General features: G+C 35.0%; 1 protein-coding gene across 4 annotated transcripts in view; it reads right to left on the bottom strand.

Moving 5' to 3' along the window:
* The window catches only part of ptk2ba (protein tyrosine kinase 2 beta, a), a 52928-nt gene extending 40226 nt beyond the window's left edge, over positions 1-12702 (bottom strand). For all 4 annotated transcript variants that reach the window (XR_005950495.1, XM_041253200.1, XM_041253202.1 and 1 more), the window contains exon 1: positions 12617-12702. The gene's annotated coding sequence lies outside the window, so the exon portion shown is untranslated. The remainder of the gene's footprint in view (positions 1-12616) is intronic.
* Between the last annotated feature and the right edge of the window lie 327 nt (positions 12703-13029).

The raw sequence follows: 13029 nt of genomic DNA, 5'->3' as shown, positions 1-13029 counted from the left end.
CAACAATAACCATAAAGTATTGTAGATCTGTCCAGTGTCACTGTGAGTAAATGTCACAAATAAATGATCAGCTTTGCCACAAATGCACCACAGCCAATCAGAAGGGGCAGCTAGTACAACAAGTGACCAAAATGTTAAGTGAAAAATAGCGCATTACTCACCTACGCTTTCATGAATATCTAGAGGCATTCTGAGCGAGGTTACAAAATGCTATGCATTCCTACGTGTTATATCAATATCTATACAAACAAATAAGGCCATAATAACAAACTCCCCTCCCCAAATATATTTATTCACTGAATGTACTTTAGTTCTACATATATATATATATATATATATATATAGGGGTTATTATATATATATATATATATATATATATATATATATATTCGATATATATTTCCATTCAAAGAGACACGTTTCTCCCCATCCAGTTTTAACCTTAAACAGAAAACCTTACTGCACTGACGAACTTTAACCACATCAAAATGTTTTTGAAGACTACATTCTATATTAAATACCTACTGTACTTTCTGAAAATACAATATCTATACTGTCTGTTGTAAAATGTTACCAGAAAAACAAAAAAATGTAATCTACTTTTTAAATGTAAATTCAGCAGTTTGTATATACCCTGTATAAGCCCTGTATATTACTCATGTATGACTCAACTTACTCATATAGAGGAGGAAGCTCATTTATACTCCCCCACTTTAACACACCCTGCTCTGAGCATAACCATGCACTTCTCCACATCCCATCGTCAGCCATGTGGAAAGATGCACAGATGTGTACAACGGAGGATAAAAGACCCATCTTAAGTAACCAACACACTGTCTGCTGTGCTAAAAGAGATGGGCTTCATTTGATGTTATACTGTATTACCAGTGGCACTCAACTCAGACAAAATGATCTCTATATAAATATGCATTTCAGACATCATGTATGTATTCTCAAATGTCATTTGAATTTGTGGTTGTGACCTTGATTGTTAATATAGGTATTCTCAAATGCACTAGAGCAAATATGCAGTAGCTGTCACTTGCCCCCCATTCATTTGCTCAAATCTTAACCATGAAAATATAGATAGCCTCTTACTCTTTAGCCTATTACTCTTGTACCAGTGTTATAGCAAGTTATGATGAGTCATGGGATCAATAAGCTACTAACAACCAAACGAGCAAGATGGGCCGAACGGCCTCCTCTCATTTGTAAACTTTCTTATGTTCTTCTTTCATAATGGAAATCATAAATGACTAAGCTATATAACTGATGTTTAAGAAAAGGCTTTACTTGTAATCATCTTACACCATTGCTACAGCATTAAGGCTGCTACCCACTAGTCGTGACAAACGAAACTGTGCAGAGATGTGACAAAAATGACTAGAACCTGTACTTCTGATAAGTATCTTTCTCACCACAGGCAAAACCATTTTTTGTTTTAGTCAGCTCGGTTTTGGTTTATAACAAGAGGTATTAATATGAATTAGTATTGATTTTATTTCTATTTTATTTTATTTTTTTTTGTAATTTAAATAATATCTATACCTAATTAAAACAGATGATGAACCACTGCACAAGAGTAAGAAAATGTAAGTAATGTCATTTTAGTGATCTATATAGTGGAGGAAATATATACATATCCCACTTTTATGTTTATATATAGAATACTGAACAAATGCTATGATTGTTGGCCCAGCAATGAATGGAAAAAGGGCACTGAGTTTAATGATAATGTGTCAAAATGTATTATCAGCACTACATAGCATGTAGCACTGCAGCCCTTCCTGTGAGCACTGTACCCCTTTCCTGGGAGCACTGGCAGCAGTGTACCCACTTCCAGGGAGCACTGACAGCACTGTACCCACTTCTAGGGAGCACTGACAGCACTGTACCCACTTCCTGGGACTCTCTAATACAGATTCTGTGCCAGGAATGGGCTGCAAAGCCACAGACTAGGATTGCTGATCTCGTTCACACAATATGCAAGCACACTGCTGCCTTGCATAAGGCAAAGGGATGCTCCACAAAGTATCCTTGTCCAAAGTATAGTTGTCCCCTATCAACAGCCTTTCAAACTGTCACCCCGCTGAAAGGCAACTGCCACCTGCTAATCAGTGAGAATAAACAAGTCATGAGCGGAACAACGATAGTTTGCACACACATTTGTCATGTAGTTGTTGGCATCACACACTACTTGAACGTTGACAGAATAGGTCCCCTTACAATTTGAGCGGAAGTGCCTATTCTGTGTTGGTAAGCATGTGTCTCCTTCCAGGTCAGCAAAATTGCTGCATACATTGTGTGTCAGACAGGCTCAGAAAAGACAGATGACTTCAAAATACTTGGGGATGTCTCCTCTTCCTCCTCTCTTTGTCTGGCCATGTAGAAATTATTATTATTATTATTATTATTATTATTATTATTATTATTATTATTATTATTATTATTTATTAGCAGGCACCCTTATCCAGGGCCACTTAATATTATTACAAAATCACTGTATCACATTACAAAGTATCACACTCCATATTTCTTTCATTCCCCCCCCCCCCCCCCCCCCTTTCTTTTTTGCCTGCTTCCCTTGTAGTTTCACTGGTTTTTATAGTCGATCATATCATTTGCGCACAGTTTAGACTTGGTCTTCACCTGTCAGCAAACGCAAACTCTATCGCTGTTAATGGTTTGCTAAATCGCTACATTTGTATGTAAATGAGGACACTCCCCTAAAGTTCAGCCCATGTCAAGCACTAACGCCGACAAGTGGGCACTAAAACACGGTTGTTAAAACACGGTTGTTAAAACACGGTTGTTAAAGCCTGTTTGCCCACATGTGCGTGCGATACTGGTGCGCTAACTGTTTGCACAAGTGTTTTGCAGTAGCCTTAGGGGTTTGCAAACATTGCTAAATAAGGCCCTTAGTGTATACTGAAACTAAAATCTAATGACAGTGTTGATAGTTATGGATAACTGACAGAATGTATTTAGATGGTGCAAGCGATGCTGCAATTGAAGCTGGTGATAGGGATGGAGGGAGAAAACAGAGGCATAGGTAGTAAGGTAAACAAGAATTAAAAATCAAATGTCTAATCAAACGTCTTACGCTGCAATCAGTAATGTCTTACTGATTGCATGGTATCTAAATGTGTTACACCGCAATTTTAATATATTTATATTATTAATACATAATATATTATATATATTATATATTATATATATATATATATATATATATATATATATATATATATATATATATATATATATATAAAAAAATATGTTCTTATTTGTATCATGTCACCATAAAAATATACACCAATCGTTGAAAGAAATTACTCAGATATATTGTCTCATGTCACAATATTGTGTTCTGACAAAATGCTTTTTTGTTTGTTAACTTTGTTAAATTTAAACTTAAAAAAATAATAATTTAATGTATTTAAAAAATGTAACATGTCAGTTTACTTGTGATACCTGAGTCACTCTCAAATGTATTTAAAAAGGAAACCATTTAAACAACCCCTCTATCCTTGTGTACCTTAAGGGGTTAAAGAAATTATACGTGGTAGGACCTGGTGTAGTCAAGCCGGAACGTACAGGAACATCGTTCTGCTACTTTTTTCTGTAGGCAGAGCCTTGACTTAAGAATTAACTTAAGATCCTTTACCGATATGTTATGAAAATACTTATATGGTGCCCAACCGCTCTAACTTCGTTCCCTGGGCACCAATCAAGCAATCTTTTCTGTGGGGAAATCAAATCTTTCCAATGAATATGCATAAGGAACATACCAGTTTTGATTGTACACTTCGAGCTGGAGTCTCTGATAACTGGCAAGTGTTGCTAGATCTAGTTTTATTTTTCTGCTCAGGGCAATCTGGAAATAAGAAATGGGCAGAGTTTCTTTAAAAGGTCAATTTTTATTTTAAAAGGATTTTCTAAAAGGTTTTTTCCCCCACCAAAACAATTTGTTACCTAAGAATGTTTATTCAGAATGTGCAAGTCCTTCCTTTACTAAGATGGGAAATGTGCTGTGACATCATGCCAGTTGGCAGCTGCAAACACTGCTGTCTATAGAATTTCCCCAGTCGTTACATGTAATTTGACTGCTCACTTCATGTGCAGCTGGTATTAGGGCCCACAGGCTCACAGTCTGTGCAAGAGGCACAGGTGGGGGCCTCATACTTGTTGCAGAGGAAATTCATTTAGTTGTGAGAGCCGTGTTTAAGTGTTCTGCCCGTTTGTGAATATATATTCTGGAGAATGGAGAAAAAAAAAAGCTACATTTACACAGATTTCTGTTGTACAATTTAGCCATGGTGTACCAATATAATATTACTGTAGTTTCATTTTAGAAGTTTAAGAATTATACAAGCACACTGCATTCCAATTAATTGCATACATGAGCACTGTATGTTAACTTAAAAAAAAAAAAATTAAACTAACTTCTTAGGAAAATGCATATACAGTAGATTCATGTGAATTGCATATCCTGTGTGGCTCACAGTTTTACCCAGAATAAAGACTATGCATTTTCATTTAACCAGAATAAGGAACATACATTTTCAATTAACCAGTAAAAGGCACATACATTTTCAAAAGAAATGTACTTCACAATTGTATGCAATTATCAGGAATACAATAAAATGTATTACACTGTCTATGTTAGTGATAATTGCATATGCTGGTTAATTACATAAAACTATTACAGTAGACACATGGGCTATGCAATTAACAAGAATGTACTTAATATGACGTACTTCTGGTATTATTTAAAGTTGTCTCTTAAGAAATTCAGTATATTGTAAACCGGGCTCACCGGAGTTTGTTATCCATTTAAACATAGAACCAGGACACAGGAACTTGGTTTCAAAAGAGCTGACGCGCTATGTTTAAAAACCAAGATAAACAAAAACGAAACCAAAACGGAACTCCGTTTTGGAGCAGTTACTACACAAATCAGGAACCTCTGCCAATAAGCCGGACAGCTAAGCTGTTTACCGGCTAACATATAAACACACAGTTTAACACACAAAAAGGCTTTTCACACAGTACCTTTTACATTACAATTGAGCACACCTTTAATCAGGCTCCTTCACACATCAGCAACCCAGAACAAACTGTCAGCTTTCTTTAAATACCCTGCACCTGGCTCTTACAATGATCACCAGGTGAACGGGATAATTAATAATAAAACAAACTGAGATGTATTATAAATAAATAATTGTTATAATATATTATATATATATATATGTGGTGTGTGTGTGTTACATACACGCATTATATATATATATATATATATATATATATATATATACATATATACATACATACACACACACACACACACACACACACACATATATATATATATATATATATATATATATATATATATATATATATATATATATATATATATAGAGAGAGAGAGAGAGAGAGAGAGAGAGAGAGAACATTTCACCAGCCTAATTGTTTGTGTTTACAATTAGATAAACAAGAACTTCAACCCTCATACTAAATTTGTTTTTTTCCTAGAGGTATCAGGTGGAATTCTAAAGGTTTTCTTGCATTCATCTACCACGTTTCCACGAACCACGTGCCTGCACTGCCCCCCACCCCCACCGCTATTTCCATGTTTTTAAATGACTCAAGTTGGCAATCGACAATAATCAACCATTTTGTTACAGACTTTCTGCCATAAACAAATTTGGCTATTAGTTCATTAAACCCTTGTTTAAAAAAAAAAAAAAAAACAAACAAAAAAAATGAACAATCCTTAACATATGGGTTTCTGATTGCATCAGATCAATTCCACATTTTTTAGCTCCTTTGATGGAAATGTCTGGTCTACTTTTAATGTTTTCAGGCTTCATCACTGCCATTCTTATATCCACATTGACATCTAACACATTATTTCCCTTGTCCAGCTCTTCTTTCCCTGTTCTGCATATCACAGGTATAATGTATGTACTGCATTAAACAAATGTGAAAGGATATCTAGATGGATTTATCTTTTAAATCATTGACAATCTGACTGTGATACCGTCTGCAGTGAATGCACGTGGAAAGTATTTCTGGGGTAAATCGGTAGTATTACCTGCCCTACTCTCACGATAACTCGGGTAACTCAGAAAAGCATGGGAACACCGCCTTTTTCACCAACTAGAGTTATCCATCAACTCCAGTTCTGGGAAAATTAAGACCAATTTGAGCACACTCGAGTCGACTCAAGTTGGTTGTCCATGGAAATTAAGTAATCAAGAGTCAACACACCTCTCACGATTGTCTGATTTCAGTCATTGTGATGCAATGAAGAGAACATTAGGGACTTCTATTACAAACTACAGTGCTACTTTAAGAGGGCTAACAATTTTTTTGTAAAAATGCTGACAAAGAAGACAGCAAAAGTGCATCCTACAACTGTGGCCATAAACAAAAGTTTAAAGTTGCTTTGTATATCGGTCAGTGCAGAGACCCGTGGATTGAAATGAATTATTGCCTTTCAAACAGTCTTAGTATGGCACTTTGTGCCCTGGGGTAACATTGTACATTTGCAGGGAAAAAAAGGGTATGTTAAGCTATGATTTGGTGGGGGAGAAATGGGGTGCCGGTGGGCTGGAATGTGTGTCCATGTTTTTCTTGTGTCTTTGACTTAGCTGGCGGAGGTTAAGGGCAGCGCTGCCAGATATTTTTCTTTTTTTTTTTTGCATCACCCCACCAAATTTTGGAAGTAATTCAAATTGTGTTTTTTAAACCAGCCAAAAAAACGCACTTGCTTTTAAGATATATATATATATATATATATATATATATATATATATATATATATATATATATATATATATATATATATATTACAAAAGCATAAATAATTGCTACACAGGTAAGTAATGTTATATACTTGTTATTTATGTATCTGCTTTGCAACTTACAGTACCAGAACCACAGTTTTTATTATCTGATGAGATCAAATGTGGTGGTCTGGGTAAAAAAAAAAATCAGAATGTAGTGTCAAATTTAATTGTCCATAACTGTTGCCGCAGACTTTAAAAATACATTTAAAAACAAAAAATTCTAATTGTACTGATACAGTTCTTAAAAAGGTGACTAATAAAAATAACTGAGCGTTTGTGTGAGTCGTAATGTTATATAGATTACTAGAAAGAAGACGGTGGAGGACGTGATATACTAATACTATACAGGGCATTGTAGTGACTGAAGTTCTGCACTGGTGATGACCTCATAATCAAAACGAATAGAAAAAAAAACATGCGTGATAAAAAGACAAAAAATGACCGAAACACCAAAGATAGTATTTACCTGCTAGATGCTTTTAAAACAAGCCAATTTTGCCTGGAAAAAAAATGCTAATCTGGCAGCACTGACAAGGGGGAGTAGCCTAAAAGTCTCATGTGAGATGCATGCATTACCTATTAAATGTTACCTCAAGTTCAATGAACAAATAAAACGTGAATTTGTGTAATTTATTTTTTATTTGAATTGTCTTTCTGGTTCCAAATCAATCTGCCAGAAAATATGTAAGCATTAATTTTTGTAAGTCACAGTTTTTCTGCTTTATGAAAGAAAATCTTTGTTCTAGTTCAGCACTTCTCAAACTTTTTTGGCCCGAGTCCCCCTTCCTCTTCTCTGTGGTACTTGAACAAATGCAGGCTTTGAACACACTAACCTGTTTATGATTGTTATGCATGTACTTTACTGTTGTGTCATAAGTGATCCTCAACTGTAAAAACACAATTTTTTTCTATATTTTTTCCTGGTAACCTAATGACTATTTTAAATCCCCATACACTTTATAGCTTCTCATGTGTCACCACACTTAGTGAAAGGTGCACCTCCCTCCCAGCAGTAGCCTATTCAACGCTTTGTGTTTTTTTAACTCATCATTTCTTATTTCCCTTTAGCAAATTCCATTCTAACAAAACACAAGCCTGCTTTCAAATAAACAGTTCAAATAAAAAGTGAGGCTTACAAAAGAGAACCTACGGCATTACACACACAGGCTTATTATTAATCAGAATAACAGCTCTCTTAACAGTACTGGTAAATCATTGCATGATCGCTAACTTACATGATCACAAAATCCAACAGCACCACTATCTTAATTTTGAAAAGACATCTAACACTGAAAAGTTAAAAATAGGAACTGGGACCATTACTTACTCTGACCACCTAACAGGGCAACTGCTGTCCTAATTTATTGTATTAAACTTTTAAAAAAGAACTATTTGTAAAGGTCTATTGTAATAGCCTGTTTTATTAATTAAATCAAGTTTGCAGTTCAATTTTCACCTGTTTAGAGGGAATTTATTAGTGTAATGAATAGGGTCAAACATTTTATTTATCAAAGCAGACTGTGAACAGAATCCAACAAGAAACACTGATTAGCCTCAGTTTTCACAGACCCCGACCAGTACTGATCCTGGTTTGCTTTACCGCAGGTTATTTATTAGTGACAGTAGGTGTCAGTGAAATCAGGGATTTTTATTATACAGATCAATCAAAACAGGAGGGCTGTATGTGCAACCATAATACCATGCTTTAAGTGCAATAATATGTAGAATATTTCTACAGTATTTTGACAAGTTAAAAGACAAACAGTATTTCTTCAGTAGAGCTGATCCCAGTGCAAAGAATGTGAGGCAGAAACAGCATTAAAACTCTTTAAAACGGAAACACTTCAAAATAGCAAAAACACTGAAATAAGAACATAAGAAAGTTTAAAAACGAGAGGAGAACATTCGGCCCATCTTGCTCATTTGGTTGTTAGTAGCTTATTGATCCCTGACTCTCATCAAGCAGCTTCTTGAAAGATCCCAGGGTGTCAGCTTCAACAGCATTACTAGAGTTGGTTCCAGACCCTCACAACTCTCTGTCTAAAAAAGTACCTCCTAATTGCTATTCTGAATACCCCTTTATCTAATCCCCCCCCCCGTCCGTCCGTTTCTTTTTTCAGGTTGAAAAAGTCCCGTGGGTCGACATTGTCAATACCTTTTAGAATTCTGAATGCTTGAATCACGTCGCCGCGTAGTCTTCTTTGTTCAAGACTGAATAGATTCAATTCTTTAAGCCTGTCTGCATATGACATGCCTTTTAAACCAGGAGTAATTCTGTTCGCTCTTCTTTGCACTCTTTCTAGAGTATAAAACAAGATTGTACTGATACAATAAATGTGACAAAACACAAAGGGTTTACTCACATAACATTGAGTCATTTTTGCTGTATCTACTTAACTATAGGGCTTATCAATACTACAATGACTTAATAGCTACTTACAGATGGCATTGGCTTACTACATTGCTATTACTACAGTATTAAGCACTTACCTTGTAACTGTATTATAATGCATTATCAAAAATATTTATTATGTAGGCTAATAAAATGGACACAATAAATTATAGGCTAGACACAGATAAAACTAGTAAATGTTTTTTTGTATTGCATTAGTAATTTTGAAGATCAATACACATTTAACAGTAGTTAGCTTGTTTTATCTGATTACTAGCATATCATCTGGACACCTATGCTTTATATAGATTTTTTTTTGTTGTTGTTGTTTTCCATCTCTCATTCAGCAACATAACCTTAAAGTCAGTTTTAGTTTCATTGCCTTCACTGTCACAAAATCAACTGCATTTGGCACCAGTGGCTGCAACTGTTTACATCCAGATAGTTTTGAATCATCAAAGATTTATATTTTAGTTATTATCATACAGTATATATAAAGTAACGCAGCAACATTAAAAAGATTAAAGTTGGCGATGATAACATTTTGAAATAAAATAGCTGAGTCTATACTAAGGGTGGGTTAGCGTACTTGAGTAATCGGAATAATTATAATTACTCGAGCACTAATTTATTACTCAAGTACTCGAAAAAATGTAAATAATATCTCTTTGTGAATGTAAGTTCAATAAATTGTTGCGACCCAGTCATTTCAGGTTGGCAGACTTTTGTTTCATCTGGTCGTGTGCATTCACGTTATCTGTATTGTTCCGGGGTGGGACCATAGAGACAGGAGGAAGGATTTATTGTTTTTGTGGTGTGGTCCTCACCCAAACACGGACCCTGTTTAATTAATGAAGTAGTTCTGTTACCGCCTGAATCCTTTCTCCGTCTTCTGCTTCGAGTCTCCTGCCCAGGTGTCATTACAATATTCACATATACCACCTTAACACTAGCCACAGAAGTCATTTTGACAGGTTGAGTTTTCAGATTTAAATTACTCTGCGTGTCTGAATGTTGTGTGTTTGTCCTTTTACGACTTTTCCTAAATACATACCCAGATGGCGTTGGAAAGGCAGGATCACGAAAATAAGGACGTTATAAGCCTGCCCACCTAGCAACAAAACTGTCATTTTGACTGACTTTAACACATGGTTTTATTTTGAATATAACCTACAATATTCTTTATATATATCCTGTTATCTCTACTGGATTTGGCAGCCATCAATTCCTTTGTTTTGTACAATTCCTTTGGAATGCACCCGGGAACATATCAGTAGTAGAAATTTCATCTTGAAGCAGCAGCTCCACCTGGACTCTGTGCTGCACCGAATGACACGCAAGAGCTAGCACATTACTTTCATATTAAATTAAAAACTACTTTCACTGTTACAGGTTAGTATGTACAGATACCTGTTTACACACTAGTTTATTTTGAAATGTTTTTCTTATTATATTTTTTAATTTTTTTAAGTACTGCTTTATATTAAGTTAGAAAATAAACCCTTCTATGTTTAATTGTTCATTTAAATACAATGTTTCGGCTGTGCATACGTTTGAGATGATATGCCCGAATAAAACTTTTCAGTTGTATCTGATAGTTGTCTTTCATTTTAATATTGATGTTGTTTCCCACCCCTAGTCCCCTAGTCTACACTTATTCGCTTCAGTACACAACAGAAAGCTGTAATTAGTATTTTGTAAATACTGATCACCAGCCAATGACCTGTTAGTTAAATACAAACACTTGTTGCATCACATTCACTTCGCTAATAACTCCACTTCTACTGTGTATGTAGATTTAAACAAATGTTATTATTGCTAAAGCAGATACTTCCATAACACAACTCTCTGCAAAATGTTCACAGCAATTTACATTTAAGGTGTGTGTGTGTGTGTGTGTGTATATATATATATATATATATATATATATATATATATATATATATATATATATATATATATATAGTTTATTTAGTCCGTTTACAGGCAAATCCCCAATATATATATATATATCGCTATATATATATATATCTATATATATATACCCCTTTGCCTACGGACGTTTGCCCTGCAAAGAAAACTTTTTTTTTCTGTATAAATGAAGCCTGTTGTAATAATATTAATATCATGTATATACAAATAGTAATACAATTGCAAACGGAATATAAAATACTCACAAAAAGGTTACATCCTATTTTTGTTTTGTTTTGTTTGTTTGTAAATCCTGTTTAAACCAGAAAAAAATGCTTGTGATTGCCTTATTTTTCTGTTTACTACTTTCAGCGTCTTACTATGTGGGTGAGACAGATGCACAACAAGAATTGGAAGCAGTGTAAATGCACGCCCAAGCGCACCTTAGGGGTTGTTCAACAGATCAGCACATGAACAAAAAAAAAAAAAAAAAGAAAAAGAAAATCAACAGCCCCTGATCCCCGGGCAAGATTTAGAAACTAGAAGCCGAAACAACTCCCAAACAGCGGGCGTCCTGCCAGAATCAACCTGAATCACACAATGCCTCAGAACATCACAACTGCTCCCTGTGCGACTAGTGTTATTACGCTAGTACACAGCATTCCTGAACTGTTCAAAAACAAACTGTCGCTCCAATGGAACATTAGCTATTTAGAAATTGAGAAAGACATATAGTCAAAACTTGTATTATTATTATTATTATTATTATTATATTATTATTATTATTATTATTATATATTATTTTTGTTTATTACGTTTTCTAATTCTGACCATACTGAGTGTTTAATAGTTATAAATGAACAAATGAAAAGTGGCACTGCTCGTCTCTGTAAAAGACATCTCGTTTAGCCACCTGGAGCCGACTGCGGTAAGATAAACAACGTAGACGAAGAAATAAATTTCACTTATAAAACACACAAATGTACACCTTTGTGTCAAGTCAAATACCTCGAATGTGAGGTGTTTTAAAAAGGGATTAGTCGCAAACGAAACATTCACGTTTTTACCCATGTAAAACAAAGTCGTTAAGTTGTACTGCAAAGTTTCAGATAATATAAAAATACTGTAGCCTCGAGTAATATTAACAGTCTGAATACAACCAGAATAACAACGATAGTACCGTATCTATGTTTCGTTTATAAATACAGCAGCCCTTGTAGATTTAACTAATGCTACATTTACAGCCAGACTTGTGTTCCCTTGGGCCACATACAGAGATACTATGCTGTCCTGCATTAACTTCCTTCTACGACGTGTTCCGATAAGCATACTTGAGTTTGTACTCTCTATGGTAACTTGTTTAAAAACAGCAGGTAGCACTCGCTAATGAGACATGTCCCGAACACTGAATTTTCACACAAAGTCCGGTATTGTTATTCTATTGCAGTCAACTCACCTAAACGAAAGTCACGTTGTATTCCTTTTTATTGCTGTTCCGAGGCAGGTGAGTGACTGTTCCTTCCACGTTGAACTGCAAGATTAGATGGCTTCATAATGTTAAGCCACACCCCTGTATTTTTGTTTGTACTGTAGCACGAGACTTCCCTATTGCTTTTTCAGCTTTCTCAAACGTCTACCATAGGCTTAAACCGTACAGTAAAGTAACAACGTGTTATTGTCATGAGTCGGTTCTACATGCATATGAAAAATAGGCTGTGTGTACAGTGAAAACATTTTTTGAAAAATGACAAGGTTTGAGATTATTTATTAAATATATGGATTATTTATGATACAAACCTCAGTGAAAATAGTTTGTGCCAGAAAGTGGTACACGGTCAGATAATGATCCCTGTAATGTCAGAGAACGAT

This window comes from Polyodon spathula, chromosome 6 (assembly GCF_017654505.1).
Source record: "Polyodon spathula isolate WHYD16114869_AA chromosome 6, ASM1765450v1, whole genome shotgun sequence".
In the NCBI taxonomy this organism is placed as follows: domain Eukaryota; kingdom Metazoa; phylum Chordata; class Actinopteri; order Acipenseriformes; family Polyodontidae; genus Polyodon; species Polyodon spathula.
Note: the sequence above shows the minus strand (reverse complement) of the source record. Positions and strands in the feature narration are given on the sequence as shown.